At 40.8% G+C, this 18975-nt stretch overlaps 1 protein-coding gene across 3 annotated transcripts in view; it reads right to left on the bottom strand.

The window, feature by feature from the left end:
* LOC109898815 (caM kinase-like vesicle-associated protein) overlaps positions 1–18775 on the bottom strand; it is a 34275-nt gene extending 15500 nt beyond the window's left edge. Inside the window, exon 1 of one of the 3 annotated variants that reach the window (XM_020493886.2) lies at positions 18529–18775. The gene's annotated coding sequence lies outside the window, so the exon portion shown is untranslated. Of the gene's footprint in view, positions 1–5377; positions 5511–8439; positions 8567–18528 lie in introns of those variants that run through there. The other 2 variants (XM_020493891.2, XM_020493897.2) reach the window with 2 other exon arrangements.
* Positions 18776–18975: the final 200 nt, after the last annotated feature.

The raw sequence follows: 18975 nt of genomic DNA, 5'->3' as shown, positions 1-18975 counted from the left end.
ATTCAGCCACTTCAAAAAGCTATTGAAGAGGAGTGGGACAATACTTCACAGCCTGATCAACTCTATGCGAAGGAGATGTGTCGCGCTGCATGAGGTGGTCACACCAAATGGTGGTCACACCAGATACTGACTGGTTTTCTGATCCACCCCCTACCTTTTTTTAAGGTATCTATAACCAACAGATCCATATCTGTATTACCAGTCATGTGAAATCCATAGCTTCGGGCCTAATGAATTTATTTCAATTGACTGATTTCCTTTTTAAGAAGTGTAAGTTGTTGCATATTGCGTTTATATTTTTGTTCAGTGTCGTTGCCTATCCCTGGACTAGACCACGTAAAGAACACTCCATTGTCTAGAGGAGCCCATCTCCCAGAATAGCACTCTGGGCCAGGAGAGAAGACTGAAGTATCATTTCAGAGCCAGAATGATTGCATCCAGAATTGTTTTTCTTTCTAATAAACTCACAAAAAGCCAGAGCCATTAGCTATCTACAGTCTACACTCTGGCAGAGAAGTCAGTTTTTTTTGGGCTGTTCATTACAAGAGCTTTCAAAGCAGTAATTAAATTCCATGTACCCATGGTGCTTCAACTCTAGTAGCAGCCCTGTCCGCGTTGGTTCGGAGCGGAGCAGGCAATATCTCCATCTGACTGGTAGACTGATAGTAATCAGCCAGGAGAGGGAAATAACAAACCCTTTGCAGCAAGAGAGAAGAGCGCATAGTTCTGTTTCAGGTCGTGAATCAATCATCTGCACGGGAAGGAGAGAATGAGTTCCTGGAATGAAGACAGAGGAAAGGAGAAGAGGAGGATGAGTGTAGTGTGGGCCACAGTGGGACTCATTACTATATAACTACAGGATCAGGGCTCCAGAGATACATACTGCCTGACTCGTTGACTGAACAGCACAGTGAAGCTGATAAACTGTAAATCAGCCTCACCTCATGCAATTCTACTACTGCAACTGGTAAAAATACATGGGCCAATTGTTCTGTGTTGTCATATCTCCTGCAGCTATACTAATATAATTTCTGTTTGATACTGTATATCTATTTTCCATTCATAAAGAGAGTGGTACTAGTCCATTGTGTATGCTGATCCGGACCCACTCCACAAGAGAGACAAACCCATTCCACGACAGAAGTCATCTACACTGATTCTACAGTACCTCTAGTAAATGTAGCCTACTGTAAAATCGACAACAAAAGAGTTTAGAATTAGAAAACAACGGGGATGATGACATATGATTGTCAGGTCCATCTAGTTTTTAGCTGTACATTTGATAGTCAGCTCTGTAATGAACAACACTATAGATCTTTAAGTGGGTCAAGTCTGTCAAAACCTTAGTCCATAGGTTTTGGATTACCTTATATTCGACATCACTCCCCAAATATTTGTCTTAAAGGCATTAGCTTCATGAACTTCTTATTTTGTGGCTATCCTTTGGCAGCAACACCTGCAGCGGTATGTTTGTGCCTGTAATCCTCTGTCAGCTTGCAGCACATTGCATTTATATTCCATAGTCTTGGTGGTTGTATAACAGAGATAATATAAGAGCGGTGCCAGCAGGTTTGCCAGCACATTTTCATAATCCGCTTGTGTGCGAGTACACACATTTTTGTTTTTACCCTTTACCCCTTCAATACATACACTAAAATAAGCCTCTGAAAATGTGTTTCTGGTTGCTCTATAGTTTCCCTCGTCCTGCAAAGAGCCTAGTTAAATAAAAGGTTAAATAAAAATGTTTAAAAACATTTGTTTAGGTGGCTCATTGCAGAAGCCTCTGTAGTCCAGCATCCTTGATCAACCTACCCTAAACTATTCGGTTTCACCAAAACAAAGTTTCCCGTCCACACAGACATATTCAATATCTCTAGGAACAATCCCATTTTCCGCCTGTGGGCTGCCATTCTAGACCACGCCGTCACTTGAGGGTAATCGCTCACGTGGTCACCCACTTCTACAGGTGGAAAATGAGAGACCCTGTGTAAAAACATATTTTAAAACGCTTATTTGATTGGGAAGGACAGATTAAATCCGACAAATCGTAAGCGGTTGTTCCTAGAGATATTGTATATTAATGAGAAATGCTATTTTAGTGAAACCGAATAGTTAAGGTTTGGTTGATCAAGGATGCCAGGCTAAGGAAGCTTCCACAATGAGCAATCTGTAAACAATGGCAGTATGATGAGGCCTGCACAACACCTGCTGTTCTTCCATAATGAGTTTTGAACTCCTAGCGAATTACAACTAAACCCCACTTTTACATCAGCAGCACCTCCTCGTCACAGGGAACAATGCATGGTCAGAAAACAGGTAAACCAGGAGGGCTGGGCTGTTTGTGGGGAGGGCCTAGATAACTGGGAACATTAGGGAGTTGGAGCTGATAGGGCAGCCCACAGGTATCCTTTACACTTATCGCTTTCTCCTAAACTGGATCATTGTTTTAAAATCGCTCCCCTCCCAGTGGGGGAGTATCTGTGTATTATCTAATGAATATTTCAGTACTGCGTCCTCAGCACTATATCGTACACAATAGGAAAAATGTTAGATGGGAGATATTTCATGTTCACAATACATTATCTGGAGCCCCTCCTGCAGACTCCTTTAAATCCAGGTAAAAGAAGGCAGGTGTAAGAGTATAGCCAAATACACACACGCTAACATAATGTGTAATAATTTACAATACTTGTGTTATTCATAATGTTTAGTCTGTACGTGTGTGTGTGTGTGTGTGTGTGTGTGTGTGTGTGTGTGTGTATATATATATATATATATATATATATATATATATATATATATATATATATATATATATATATATATATATATATATATATATATATATATATATATATATATATATATACACACTAAACTACAGTATGCACCTCCTTTATCTTGCACCTGAAAGCTGCAGAGCTCAGCATCACTAACTAGTGATTTGTGAGTGGTTTGACGTCCAAAGTACAGTGTGCCAATCTTCTCCTGCTGAGCCCCCTTCCCTAGCATGGATCCTGGGGGAATGGTCCCTACAACTGCTACCTGCCTGGCTGTCTCTGTATTACAGCATCTACTATTTTCTCACACACGCACACCAAATGAGCTTATATAACTGCTTCGTAATGACATGCTGCCTTGTGACACTTAGTTCTAAAATCCCATTACGGTTTCGCTATGCGCCTCTTGTTCTAATAGTGAAGTGTCGGCTCAGGGGTCACTTTTGAAATTGGTTTTATGTCTGGTAAACCCCTTGTTCGCTTTTTATTATATTATTTTGTTTTCCTAGCAAAGCAACAATTAAAATCCGTTTCAGCAAACAAAATGATTGCGAGACACAGCATGAATCAGTGGGTATGATATAGCTAACAGAGATAATGCTTAGCATAATGCAAAAACATTCATAATACTTTGCTGTATTGCCTGAGCCTCTGTGCTAACTCAATCCTGAATACGAAGAAGTCTTGTCACAACACCACGGAGACAAACAAATTAGACATTGTTCTTTGTCAAAGACTCAGTCTGGAACAAAGTCTATTTAGGACTATAATTCAGGATGCAACAACCACACAACTACAGCATAAACCAATGCTAAATATACACTGTGTATACAAAAAGTATTCAAAACCTTAACCATTTTCCATGGCAAACTGATCAGGTGAATCCAGGTGAAAGCTATAATCCCTTATTGATGTCATTTGTTAACAGGTTAAAGAAGGATTTTTGAGAAAATTGAGACATGGATTGTGTATTAAGAGGGTGAATGGGTAAGACAAAAGATTTAAGTGGCTTTGAACGGGGTATGGTAGTAGGTGCCAGGTGCACCAGTTTGGGTCAAGAACTGCAGCGCTGCTGGGTTTTTCATGCTCAACAGTTTCCAGTGTGTATCAAGAATGGTCCACCACCCGAAAGAACATCCCCAGCCAAGTTGACACAATTGTGGGAAGCATTGGAGTCAACGGGTGTGAAATAGGACAAATAAGCACCCAGCACATTATTATCATTGTTAAAATATCGATGGATGACCAGAAAGAGGAAACAAATCATTAGCACTGGAATAAATGCTCACCTAAAATTAAACAAGGTCAATTTCTATGTTTCTTCTTGTTTTGTATTTTAATCATTGGAAGGGAATGAAACGTCATTCATTACAGACTGTAGCATAATGCCACAAGGCCAATGCTCCCAACATCCAAAACCATTTCCTCCCCATTTACTGTATTACCATCCTGTTTGGATGGTCATTGTCGGGAATTAATTCACTTTAGAAATTGTGGTCCATTCAGGTCTTTCATTGCTTGAATGGGTCACGTAAACAATAAAAAAAAACTTTATGTTAGGAGACAAAGCATTCAAATGAATTGAAAATGGATGGACATTGGCACAATAGCAAAGATTAGGTCTAGGATAATAAGATTGTCAGTCGGTTGACTGTGACAGACAAGGAAAACTGTCAGTGCATATTCTGTTTAAAGGAGACACATAATGTCCCTTTTATGAAATTTATGGAAGCAAAAATAGACTGGGTTCTCACCTAACTTGCTGAAGATAATAAAAAGCCACTTATTACCCCTCAGTAGAAAACATCCAGCTTTTTCAATAGAATGAATCATTTCAATATGATAAAATATTCCTCTCCTTTTCAGGGTGGGGAAGCCCTTCACTGTTGCTGATTCAGAAGGCTGGTCTTCTTTTGCTATTGAAATCATTTCAAATTGAGCGAAGGCAGAGAACGCACCTTTGCGTCCTAAGGCAAACCCTTGGCCACCAATTGGCATTGGCCAGAGGGAAATATGGGCAGTCCCATGATAACATAAATACCTATGAGGATGCTTAAGAGAACTAACCAAGTAACATGGAAAATAGTCAGAAAAAAATACATTGTAACAATAGATAATATTAATAGAAATAATAAAATGGCACAATCTTATAAATGCATGATCATATTTGAAAGTCCTAGCAAGGCTATAAGCATGTCAGCCCAGCCTGCTCAGTTCATTGGATTCAATTGTTTAAAAAATAAAAATAAAAAATAAAAAACTAAATATAACGCAAGACAAGTCCTTTTTTTAAAATGTCCATTACATGCAAGACATACTTCATGTAGTCCTCATTCTATCCTGTTATAATCCAACAAAGAAAGGAAGAAAAAAGGAACAGAGTCTAACGCCCACTTATGATTGCAAGTAAAAATTTGTCTTAGGCATCACAGTCTATCCTGCTGTATTCCTGTTGTATCGTGACATGGAATTTGTTCTTAACCGACTTGCGGTTAGGTTACACAGAAACACACACTGACCAAAAAGGTATTTTGTTGGCATTTACGTATGTCCCCATTACCAGTAAAACATAATCAAAACCTATTTCTTTCACTTACTTGCTGTTTCGTTGTTCATTTGTTCAGTCGTTTCATTCTCAACCAGGATTTCATCATGCATGTCAAGCAGTGAAGTTTCAGCTGTCTGTTTGTGGCCTCTCTTCCTCGGTGCGCACTGTCACTGTGTCCATTTCTGTAGGTGAATTAACAACTTTTAATTGCTTGTTCACAGCCTCAAGTACTCTTGTATGTTTTAACCCCACCGTCTGTGTCGGCAGTTTTGTTGAGCAGGCGTGTCACTGCCATGACAGAGGGAATCATGTCTGCTGCAGATGCAGTTGATGAGCTTATTTCTCAAGTCATTTGTTCAAATGGCGCTAGGAGTGTGTTCATGTTTCCAAGTTTCAAACAGGTTGTCAAATGCCATTGAAATTGCAGCAGCGGAATGCGAACCAGCACATTCTTGAACATGCAATACGGCTTTCCTCAGTACAAAATCCTCGTCGTCCCACTGTGCTGTCAGGCTCATGGGGCTGACATCGCTGGTCCAAATATCAGCCGTGAAGCTAATAGCAGTGACGCCCATAGCAACTAGCTCATAGATGTGCATTTCAACAACACTGTGTACAACAATTGAAAAATAGCGCCTACTTGGTAGTGTGTACCTGGGCTCGAGGTGCTCGATCAGTCGGTGGAAGCCAACTTCATCCACGACAGAGAACGGTTGATTGTCAAGGGCAATGAATTCCATTATCTTGGCGTTAATGGATTTCGCCTTTGAGTTGTCTTGCTGAAAACGTCTTACTCCTTCAAATGAGTGCTCGACTTTAACTTGTTTAGTTGTTGGAAGTGTGAGTTTACTATTTTTCTGGTTTTGTTCTCTTGTAGTGTGTTTTTTTCGTGGCGTCATTATGTCATCTACTTACGTTATATAGGTATGCACGTCAGCTTTGACACCGGTTTTGCATATCGGCGCTAAACTAGACAGATATCGGGCCGATGCCAATGTTGCCATTTTTAGCTAATATCATCCGATTCTGATATGCTCACTGATATATCGTGCATCCCTAGTTGTTTCCATAGCTCATTTCATACACCGAACAAAAATATAAAACACAACATGTAAAGTGTTGGTCCTATGTTTCATGAGCTGAAATAAAAGATATCAGAAATTTTCCATGTGCACAAAAGCGTGTTTACATCCCTGTTATAGTGAGCATTTATTTATATTTTTCCAAGTTAATCCATCGACCTGACAGGTGTGGCATATCAAGAAGCTGATTAAACAGCATGATCATTACACAGGTTCACCTTGTGCTGGGGACTATAAAAGGCCAATCTAAAATGTGCAGTTGTGTTGCACAACACAATGCCACAGATGTCTCAGGTTGAAGGAGCCTGCAACTGGCACACTGAATACAGGAATGTCCACTAGAGCTGTTGCCAGATAATGCAATGTTACTCTACCATAAGCCGTCTCCAACATCATTTTAGATAATTTGGCAGTACATCCAACTGCCCTCCCGTGTACCCATGCCAGGACCTCCACATCCGGGTTCTTCACCTGCGGGATCGTTTGAAACCAGCCATCCGGAAAGCTGATGAACCTGTGGGTTTGCACAATTGAAGAATTTCTGCACAAACAGTCAAACTGTCTCAGGGAAGCTCATCTGCGTGCTCTTTGTCCTCACCAGGGTCTAGACCGGACTGCATTTTGGCATCATAACAGACTTCAGCGGGCAAATACTCACCTTCAATGGCCACTGGCATGCTGGAAAAGTGCGCTCTTCACGAATGAATTCTGGTTTCAAATGTCCCGGGCAGATGGCAGACAGAGTGTATGGCGTCTGGTGGGCGAGCGGTTTGCGGACATCAACGTTGCGAAGAGAGTGCCCCATGGTGGTGGTGGGGTTATGGTATGGGCAGGGATACCATGTCGTCAATGCACAGAGATACCGTGACGAGATCCTGAGGCCGATTGTCGTGCTATTCATCCACAGCCATCACCTCATGTTTCAGCATGATAATGCACGGTCCCATGTCACAAGGATCTGTACACAATTCCTGGAAGCTGAAAATGTCCCAGTTCTTCAATGGCCTGCATACTCACCAGACATGTCACTTATTGAGTATGTTTGGGATCAATGTATATGACAGCGTGTCCCAGTTCCCGCCAATATCCAGCAACTTTGCACAGCCATTGAAGAGGAGTGGGACAACATTCCACATGCCACAATCAACAGCCTGATCAACTCGATGCAAAGGAGATGTGTTGCACTGCATGAGGAAAATGGTGGTTACACCGGATACTGACTGGTTTTCTGATCCACCCCCTACCTTTTTTTAAGGTCTCTGTGACCAACAGATGCATATCTGTATTCCTAGTCTTGTAAAATCCATAGATTAGGGCCTAATGAATTTATTTCAAATTACTGATTTCCTCATACATTTTTTAACTTGTTGCGTTTATATATTTTTTCAGTGTAATATACAGCTTCATAATACTACTGTAAGTACCATACAATAACCAGGTAGCTTAGCGGTTAAGAGCACTGGGCCAGTAACTGAAAGGTCACTGGTTTGAATCCCCGAGCCAACTAGGTGAAAAATGTGTCGATGTGCCTCTGAGCAAGGCACTTAACCCGAATTACTCATATAAGTTGCTCTGCATAAGAGTGTCTGCTAAATGACTAAAATGTAAATTATTCTCCCAGGTCTGACGCAGGTCAGTGCTTGGCCACCAGCCACAGACATGCCCCTGATCCCTGGCATGAGCTTGGAACTTTCAAAGGTTAATTCTTGTGAAGCACTGGTGACAGGGAACAGATGGTCATGCACAACACCAAGCTAGGAAACAGACGTTGCCTTTCAGAACGCTATGACCATTGCATGTATTTCACCACCCACTTGGTGGACTTCAATTAAATCAACCTCAATGCACACTAGATTTAGTATAAAACTAAAACATAGATTGGTACCATCAGCACCTAGGACAACAGAAAACCAAACACGTCTGATCATTACACAACAGCAAGGAAATCCTAAAATGGCATGAAATCACTGGTGAGAAGAGAACAGCGAGAGATCTCTGCATCAAGCAGGTGTGTGAAGCTCCTCTTTACCTGTTTGATCTGCTGTTGACAGGATGGAAGCTTCTGACTTATTGTTTTAAGTCAGTGATCTTTATTCCCTCTTCTTCACGCTTTACCGTCTGATCTGACCATTCTGTTCAGATGTTGTTTGTTGCCATGGTTACCAAGTCCTACATAAGCGTCAGGGGTACAGTGAGGAGGGGGAGATAGACGCATTGCCCGTCCACACTGTGTTGTACAGGAACAGAGCTAAATTTAGTGGTTGGCTAGTCTCGTCATGCACGCCTCACTGGGTTTGGATGCAGTACAAAAACATTTTTGGTCTCGCATCAAAAGATCAAAATAGGAGGTCCTTCATGGAATGATTTTAGTGCCTTCAAATATATTTAATAGTGAGTACTCATCAGCTATAACCCAATTTAAAATGTATTTTTATCTACAAGCACATGAAGTATGACGTGAACAATTTTTTTCTTGTTCACTGTTATTTCTATGAATGTAAACACTTTACTGTAAAACCAGGACACTAATTAGCTATTGTGGTTTAACCTTATCAGACCAGGATCCATGGAAGGTAAACTGATAGTTGTCTGTAGTCTTTCACAGCTCTCTGTAGTTATCCAATGGCAATCAATGACTAGTTGAAGATTTAGATAGAGTGCATTCGGAAAGTATTCAGACCCCTTCCCTTTCTCCAATTTTTTGAAAGTTACAGCTTAATTCTTAAATTTACAAAATTGTTTTTCCCCCCTCAACCTAGTGAAAACAGGTTGTCAGAGTTCTTTGCAAATGTGTTTAAAAAAAGTTTTTACATAAGTATTCAGACACTTTGCTATGAGACTGGAGACTCGAAATGGAGCTCAGGTGCACCCTGCTTCCATTGATCGTCCTTCAGATGTTTCTACAACTTGATTGAAGTCCACCTGTGGTAAATTCAACCTGTCTATATAAAAGGTCCAACAGTTGACAGCGCATGTCAGAGCAAAAACCAAGCCATGTCGACTGAATTATCCGTAAACCTCCGAGACACGATTGTGTCGAGGCACAGATCTGTAGCATTTCTGTCTGTAGCATTGAAGGTACCCAAGAACACAGTGGCCTCCATCATTCTTAAATGGAAGAAGTTTAGAACCACAAAGACTTCTTAGAGCTGGCCGCCCAGCCAAACTGAGCAATCGGGGGAGAATGGCCTTGGTCAGGGAGGTGACCAAGAACCTGATGGTCATGCTGACAGAGCTCCAGAATTCCTCTGTGCAGATGGGAGAATCTTCCAGAGGGACAATGATCTCTAAAGCACTCCACCAATCAGGCCTTTGTGGTAGTTTCAGACAGAAGCCACTCGTCAGTAAAAGGGACATGACAGCCCGCTTGGAGTTTGACAAAAGGCACCTAAAGACTCTCAGACCATGAGAAACAAGATTCTCTGGTCTGATGAAACCAAGATTGAACTCTTTGCCTGAATGCCAAACGTCACATCTGGAGGAAACCTGGCACCATTCCTAAGGTGAAGCATGGTGGTGGCACCATCATGCTGTGGTGATGTTATTCAGTGGCAGGGACTGGTAGACTAGACAAGATTGAGGGAAAGATGAACAGAGCAAAGTACAAAGAGATCCTTGATGAAAACCTGCTCTAGAACGCTCAGGACCTCAGACTGGGGGCGAAAGTTCACCTTCCAACAGGACAACAACCCTAAACACACAGCCAAGACAACAAAGCAGTGTCTTCGGGACAAGTCTCAATGTCCTTGAGTGGCCCAGCCAGAGCCCAGACTTGAACCCAATCAAACTTCTCTGGAGAGACCTGAAAATAGCTGTGCATGTGAGAAACTAGAATGTGAGAAACTTCCTAAATACAGGTGCCAAGCTTGTAGCATCATACACAAGAAGCTGTAATCGCTGCCAAAGGCATGTCAACAAAGTACTGAGTAAAGGGTCTGAATATTTATGCAAAATGTGATATTTCAATTTAATATTTTTTATAAATATGCTTTGTCATTATGGAGTATTGTGTGTAGATTGAGGGAAAAAAACTATTTAATCCATTTTAGAATAAGGCTGTAACGTAACAACATGTGGAAATAGTCAAGGGATCTGACTACTTTCCGAATGCACTGTATCTAGCAAAATACAGCATGTTTAAGCTGGAATGAAACACAAATTGCCATCATTTGAAGTTCCCCTTAAAACTTGAGCTTTTTGTACACTGAACAAAAACAAACGGCACATTTCAAGGATTTTACTGAGTTACAGTTCATGTAAGGAAATCAGTCAATTGAAATACATTAATTAGGCCCTAATCTATCAATTTCACATGACTGGTATCTGTTGGTCACAGATACCTTAAAAAAGTAGGGGCATGGATCAGAAAAGCAGTCAGTATCTGGTGTGACAATCATTTGCCTCATGCAGTGCGACACATCTCCTTCGCATAGAATTGTGGCTTGTGGAATGTTGTCCCACTCCTCTTCAATGGCTGACATGTCTGGTGGGTATGCAGGCCATGGAAGAACTGGACAATTTTTAGCTTCCAGGAATTGTGTACAGATCCTTGCTACATAGGGCTGTGCATTATCATGCTGAAACATGGGGTGATAGTGGCGCATGAATGGCACGACAATGGGCCTCAGGATCTCATCACGGTCTCTCTGTGCATTCAAATTGCCATCGATAAAATGCATTTGTGTTCGTTGTTCGTGGCTTATGCCTGCCCATACCATAACCCCACTGCCACCATGGGGCACTCTGTTCACAACGCTCGCCATCACAACCCCATACAGTTCCCGATACAGTTGAAACCAGGACTCGTCCGTGAAGTGCCCACTTCTACAGCGTGCCAGGGGCCACTTAACTTCTTATGGCTGCAGGGGCAGTATTGAGTAGCTTGGATGAAAGGTGCCCAGAGTAAACGGCCTGCTCCTCAGTCCCAGTTGCTAATATATGCATATTATTATTAGTATTGGATAGACAACACTCTGACGTTTCTAGAACTGTTTGAATTATGTCTGTGAGTATAACAGAACTCATATGGCAGGCAAGAAGAAATCCAAACAGGAAGTGCGAAATCTGAGGTTGGTCGATTTTCAACCCAGCCCCTATTGAATACACAGTGGGATATTGGTTATGTTGCACTTCCTAAAGCTTCCACTAGATGTCAACAGTCTTTAGAAACTTGAATGAGGCTTCTACTCTGATGTGGAGCCGGATGGGAGCTGTTTGAGTCAGTGGTCTGGCAGAGAGCCAGGTCCTGGTCAAGCACATTTCACATGATAGCGACCTGCGTTCCATGGCTTTTCTACAGACAATGGAATTCTCCGGTTGGAACGTTATTGAAGATTTATGATAACAACATCCTAAAGATTGATTCTATACTTAGTTTGAAAGACCTGTAATATAACTTTTTGAACTTTTCGTCCTACGTTTGTCTGGACCTGCACGAGCGTTTGGATTTGTGTACTAAACGCCCTAACAAAAGAACCTACTTGGACATAAATAATTTACATTATCGAACAAAACAAACATTTATTGTTGAACTAGGATTCCTGGGAGTGCATTCTGATGAAGATCATCAAAGTTAAGGGAATATTTATAATGTTATTTCTGACTTCTGTTGACTCCAACATGGCAAAAAAAAAAAACTTTTCCGTAAAGTTTTTAAAAAATCTGATAGCGGTTGCATTATGGAGAGGTATATCTATATTTCCATGTCTAACAATTGTATTTATTGACCTTTATAATGAATATTTATGATGTGGCTGTCTGCAATATCACCGGATGTTTTTGGAACTAGTGAACGTAACGCGCCAATGTATACTGAGATTTTTTAAATATAAATATGAACTTTATCTGACAAAACATACATGTATTGTGTAACATGAAGTCTAATGAGTGTCATCTGATGAAGATCATCAAAGGTTAGTGATTAATTTTATCTCTATTTCTGCTTTTTGTGGCTCCTCTCTTTGGCTGGAAAAATGGCTGAATTTTTCTGTGAGTTGGTGGTGACCTAACATAATCGTTTGTGGTGCTTTCGCTGTAAAGCCTATTTGAAATCGGACACTGTGGTGGGATTAACAACAAGATTACCTTTAAAAACGGTATAAAATACATATGTTTGAGGAATTGTAATTGAGATTTCTGTTGTTTTGAATTTGGCGCACTGCACTTTCACTGGCTGTTGTCATATCGATCCCGTTAACTTCTTAAGGTAAAGGGGGCAGCATTTTCATTTTTGGATAAATAGCGTGCCCAATTTCAACTTCCTGCTACTCATGCCAAGAATATAAGATATGCATATTATTAGTAGATTCGGATAGACAACACTCTGAAGTTTCTAAAACTGTTTGAATCATGTCTGTGAATATAACAGAACTTATGTAGCAGGCAAAACCCCGAGGACTAACCATCCAGATTCTTTTTTTTTAGGTCTCTGTCTGTTCAGTGAGTTCTCATTGGGAAGCGATATTTCTTCGGCACTTGTTTTCAGTTCCTCCCGCTTCCCCTGGATGTCACCAGTCTTTGGAATTTGGTTGAGGTTATTCCTTTGTGTAATGAAGAAGTACGGCCATCTAGGAACTGGGTAACACTGTTGAGAGTTCGCAAGACTTGAAAAGTAGCATTGGTTTGTTGTCTTCCTGTATTGAACACAGATAGACCCGTCTTCAATTTGATCGATTATTAAATGTTTAAAAATACCTAAAGTTGTATTACAAAAGTAGTTTGAAATGTTTTGGCAAAGTTTACAGGCAACTTTTGAGATATTTTTTAGTGACGTTGCGCAAATTGGAAGCTGTTTTTTCTGGATCAAACGCGCCAAATAAATGGGAGATTTGGATATAAATGGACGGAATTAATCGAACTAAAGGACCAATTGTGATGTTTATGGGACATATTGGAGTGCCAACAAAAGAAGCTCGTCAAAGGTAAGGCATGTTTTATATTTTATTTCTGCGTTTTGTGTAGCGCCTGCAGGGTTGAAATATGCTACTCTTTGTTTACTGTTGTGCTATCATCAGATAATAGCTTCTTATGCTTTCACGGAAAAGCCTTTTTAAAATCTGACACGTTGGCTGGATTCACAATGAGTGTAGCTTTAATTTAGTATCTTACATGTGTGATTTAATGAAATTTTATTTGAATTTGCCGGGCTGCATTTTTCCTGGCTTTTGGCCAAGTGGGACCCATCCTAGAGAGGTTAACGGGATTGCAGCCCTAAGAAGTTATTAAGGTGAGCATTTGCCCACTGAAACCGGTTCTGATGCCGAACTGCAGTCATGTCAAGACCCTAGTGAGGACAACGAACACGCAGATGAGCTTCCCTGAGACCGTTTTTGATAGTTTGTGCAGAAATTCTTCGATTGTGCAAATCCACAGTTTCATCAGCTGTCTGGGTGGCTGGTCTCAGACGATCCTGCAAGTGAAGAAGCTGGATGTGGAGGTCCTGGGCTGGTGTGAATACACATGGTCTGCCGTTGTGAGGCCGGTTGGACGTACTGCCAAATTCTCTAAAATGACATTTTAGTGAAATTAACATTAAATTCTCTGGCAAAAGCTCTGGTGGACATTCCTTTAGTCAGCATGAGAATTGCATGCTCCCTCAAAACTTGAGCCATCTGTGGCATTGTGTTGTGTGACAAAACTGCACATTTTAGAGTGGCCTTTTATTGTCCCCAGTACAATGTGCACCTGTGTAATTGTAATGGATGTGAAACGGCTAGCTTAGTTAGCGGTGCGCACTAAATAGCGATTCAATCGGTGACGTCACTTGCTCTGAGACCTTGAAGTAGTGCCGCGGCTTTTGTGGAGCGATGGGTAACGATGCTTCGTGAGTGACTGTTGTTGATGTGTGCAGAGGGTCCCTGGTTTGCACCCGGGTATGGTCGAGGGGATGGTATAAACTTATATCCCTTGTTTTCCGGATTTTCCCTCAAGTAAAGTACAGACATTTGAATATGTTAGCCTAAATATATTTTAAGTAAATATCACACACACACACACACACACACCAACACACAAGCACACGCACACCAATAATGACCCAGAATATGCTTCCCAGAAGAAGCTGTTATTACAGACATTACAGTATGGTGACAGTAAGTGACTTCAGGCAAATGCGCACTTATGTTGATGGGACATGACTTAATCCAATGTAACAAATCTCATTTAACTTAATATTAAAATGTGAATAGCTGTTGCCATGTTGCGGAGTCAAGGGCCTTCAACCCTCATACATAACCAGGCTGGTGTTTGGCTACACATGATTTAATAATAGGCTACATTATGATTTCCACGCCATTAATTGTCACCCATGGGAATATTGATCAAACTGACCTTGGCAGTGGTGTCATTGGGGAGATGTGATTTCCCTAACAGCCATTTAGCATAGGGAATAAGTGATTGCTTCTCTCCATATTCTCTGATTGAGTCTGTACAGAGGCACTGCCAGTAATACTGTATACCCTGGTTTGGTAAAGGAACGGTATGAAGGTATGAAAATCTGAATACTGCCCAACCTTAGTTGAAAATATAGCCGACATATGTCAAGAGAGCGAGAACAGCTGATGCGGGAGTCGATCCATGGACCGTGCGAAGTCTAGTTCCTAAAGACGATTGCCAAAAAAGCTAAATACATACACACTGCTTTTAATAGGATAGTTGTGGGGGTGGGGTTTCAAAATCATTACATAGGTGTGAATTACCGATCTATGTTTGCTAGAGACTACTACTTGAGATTTTGGTCGTTCTGAAATATAGCCTTTACATTCAAAGTTAATTAAGAAAAAACAACAGCCTCTCTCCCTTCTCGTGTCTGACACATTAAGCTTGAATGTTACATAATGTCGGCTGGACACATTAAAATACAACCACTACGCAGCCGTCATGGAAACAAACACAAAGCATGCTACATGTACAGAGGGGACAGAACAGAAGGCAGTGTCCGCCTCTCTATTGAAGTGTTTTTTAAACATTATCTTCATCACAAAACACTTAGATGCGCTATGTTAATTGGACCAGTTTCTCACAGCAGGGAAATAATCCTGCAGCAGCAGGAAATGTGGATTATAATTAATGGTACATTTTTCATTCTGACAAATCAAGTCTGAAGTTAAGTGGAAATTACAAAAACTTCAGACGCCTTTTTATACCTCAAATACACCACAGTGGTGCGTCCTTTAAAAGTTGCAGCGTACTGCTGTACAGCTTGCAAGGTACAATTAATGCTAGTTAGTGCTAGTTTGACCACCAGAGGGCTTCTTTGAGAAGCATTTGACAGCCTTCAATAGTAGCTGTACAAGAGGATTTAAAACCTTTTTTGTAAGAACATAGTATATGGGACTGATTTGAAAAATGTTTGTTTAATTAATTTGATTAATATTATTGTGTTTATATTCCTAGAAAAACAAAAAACCCTCTGGGTTTCTGTTAGGATGGAACGGAAATGATGGCGCTTTACAACTTGGCGGTCGGGAGAAGGCTACAGTACTTAGCTATTTAGCTAAAGAATCCCTGTGTTATGTGAGCACGTGGGAGACTGGGGTTCAATTCCCCGATGGGGAGGAAGAAGTAGCTAGTCCTTGTAAATAAGAATTTGTTCTTAACTTACTTGCCTCGTTAAATAAAAGGTTACCCTAAGAGCATAACATTTCTACACCCTAATTGTAGGTCTAATGAATACCCAAACGGAGACTCAGTGAAAATAAAAATCTCATTGATTTATCAAGACGAGTCCCCATGCTTGTCTCAGAGCAGCACAAAATGGTGCTAAAATAGTTGCTTCAAATCCTATTGCTTCTAACTTCAATATGCTCTTTAAATAAATAGATACAGTGGGGCAAAAAAGTATTTAGTCAGCCACCAATTGTGCAAGTTCTCCCGCTTAAAAAGATGAGAGGCCTGTAATTTTCATCATAGGTACACTTCAACTATAACAGACAAAATTAGGAAAAAAATCCAGAAAATCACATTGTAGGATTTTTCATGAATTTATTTGCAAATGATGGTGGAAAATAAGTATTTGGTCAATAACAAAAGTTTATCTCAATACTCAATACTTGACAAGTCATTGCCAACAATGGGTATATAACAGAGGTCAAACGTTTTCTGTAAGTCTTCACAAGGTTGGCAAATCTTTTAGTGGAGCAACCACTGTACAAGTGTGCATTTCCTAAAGCTGAGGAAAATAATCTGCGTCATTAAGGACTAAAGCTCAAGACTCCGAGGAGAGGCAGATGATGCAAATCAAATGTACTATTCTTCTGACAGGCCAGAACATTTCTGACCTGAAAACCTGAATAAAGAATACCATTCTCCTACATTTACAGCTGTATGGAACAATAGAAACTATTATTAACAGGGTTATTATTAAAAACTATATTAACGATAGAAACTCTATTAAACAGGGTTAGTGATAAGCAATGGCTCCATCCAAGCCACTGACCCACCACTGTCATAAAGTTCCTGCTCTGTGACTGCATATACAGTGCATTCAGAAAGTATTAAGACCCCTTGCAACAAGATTCTCTGGTCTGATGAAACCAAGATTGAACTCTTTGACCTGAATGCTAAGTGTCACTTCTGGAGGAAACCTGGAACCATCCCTACGGTGAAGCATGGTGGTGGCAGCATCATGCTGTAGGGATGTTTTCCAGCAGCAGGGACTGGGAGGTCTAGTCGGGATCGAGAGAAAGATGAACAGAGTAAAGCACAGAGAGATCCTTGATGCAAACCTGCTCTAGAGAGCTCAGGACCTCAGACTGGGGCGAAGTCTGAGGACAACGGGACATCAACCCTAAGCAAAGACAATGCAGGAGTGGCTTTGGGACAAGTCTCTGAATGTCCTTGAGTGGCCCAGCCAGAGCCTGCGCTTGAACCCGATCGAACATCTCTGGAGAGACCTGAAAATAGCTGTGCAGCGACGCTCCCCATCCATCCTGACAGATCTTGAGAGGATCTGCAGAGAAGAATAGGAGAAACTCTCCAACTACAAGTGTGCCAAGCTTGTAGCGTTATACCCAAGACTTGAGGCTGTAATCGCTGCCAAAAGGTGCTTCAACAAAGTACTGAGTAACAGGCCACACAAGCAAGTTCTTGTGGCACAGTCGATGCCACACTGGGCTACGGGACAGAAGGTTGTGGGTTCAAATACTACTGCGGTAAGCTTACTATCCTTGCCGGTTTCATTACACTGGTGTTGGAAGTGGTCAGACACAGACGTCTGTTCAAACAATGTTTTTTCGAGCATGTTTTGCACAGTGGGTTACATCCACAAGCATGCGTAGGCTTGACATCCACGACCGTGTGAGGACATGCTCTTTGGGTCGGAGGGTGCCGTCTGATACCCAACAGTGCGGTATTGCTATATCAGAAGTAATCTGACTCCTTTTAGACAGTAAAATCACTTGAGAGGGTAACAATGACATTATCTGAACAACAAGTGGAGGGGTGCAACCTGAATAGCAGCAAGTCTACATGTGGAATCAAGAATGAGGAGGAATCACTCTGATGATAAGTGAGAAGGGTGTTATATGATATGTTAATCTGCTGGATAAAGTGACAGGGACACAGGGAGACTGTTATAACCTGCAGAGTTGAGGGAGATGCTGCAGCATTAGATGCTGTGCCTTAAACTTTGACTAGGGAAAGGAAAAGTGCACATGGTCATAATATGACGTCACCAGTGTCATTTCCAATAGTCATGCATTATTAATGGTTTTGGCTTGAATGTAGTTATTAATTAGTTGTTTGATACGCAATCAAATCTAACGATATTCTAATGAAAATATATCTATTTTCATCCGATTCCTGTATTTTTTTTTCAAATTCTATAATCCTTTCAAACGTCTCAGACAATTATAAAACGGTTCACTTTCATGTGTTCACATTACATTAATTGTTAAATTGTTTTTTGAAATTCGCCATTCTTGTACCTCAAATTAACCTTCTTTTTTAAACCTGCAACATGCAGTGAAGAATGTCCATCAAGAAAGCCATTCAAATTGTAGTGAAACCCAACAAAATGACACCAAAAAAAATGTCTAGGTTTTTTATTCAGAAAATGCTTGAGATATCGTAGTTAACGTTTGACATTATAACATGTCCAATGTGCGCGCTGCTCACTCACCTGAAATTACTCTGTCAAAATTGTGTCCGCTTTCTCAGTTATTTTCTTTCTTTACGTGTACTTTGTGGTAGAAATAACTTGATGAGCGCTAGGTTTTCGTGCGTTAGTTAGCAGTGTATACTTTCATTCCCTGTTAAATAAAAAAGGTAGATCCTGGCTCATCTGCTTCTTTACGAGAGCAGCACCGCGAGAACATGAACATCGGTGGTAGGCAGCCTACTCTACTAACCAACGTGCAGGCAAGGAAGGCGTGGTGTGCGTGTGCATATACGTGCGAGTGGGGGACGGGCAAAATTAAATCAACCATTCTTTCCATTGATGTTAACCACATTTATAAAAAAATATATTTGTATGAGCATATTGAGAAAATAATTTATCATATTTTCTCCCATCAACAGCAAAATCTATCTATTTGTTGGTGCAAATAGATGAGTTTAGCAATCCAGA

Source organism: Oncorhynchus kisutch, linkage group LG1 (genome assembly GCF_002021735.2).
Source record: "Oncorhynchus kisutch isolate 150728-3 linkage group LG1, Okis_V2, whole genome shotgun sequence".
Lineage (NCBI taxonomy): Eukaryota > Metazoa > Chordata > Actinopteri > Salmoniformes > Salmonidae > Oncorhynchus > Oncorhynchus kisutch.
This window is presented reverse-complemented; position numbering and strand designations above follow the sequence as displayed.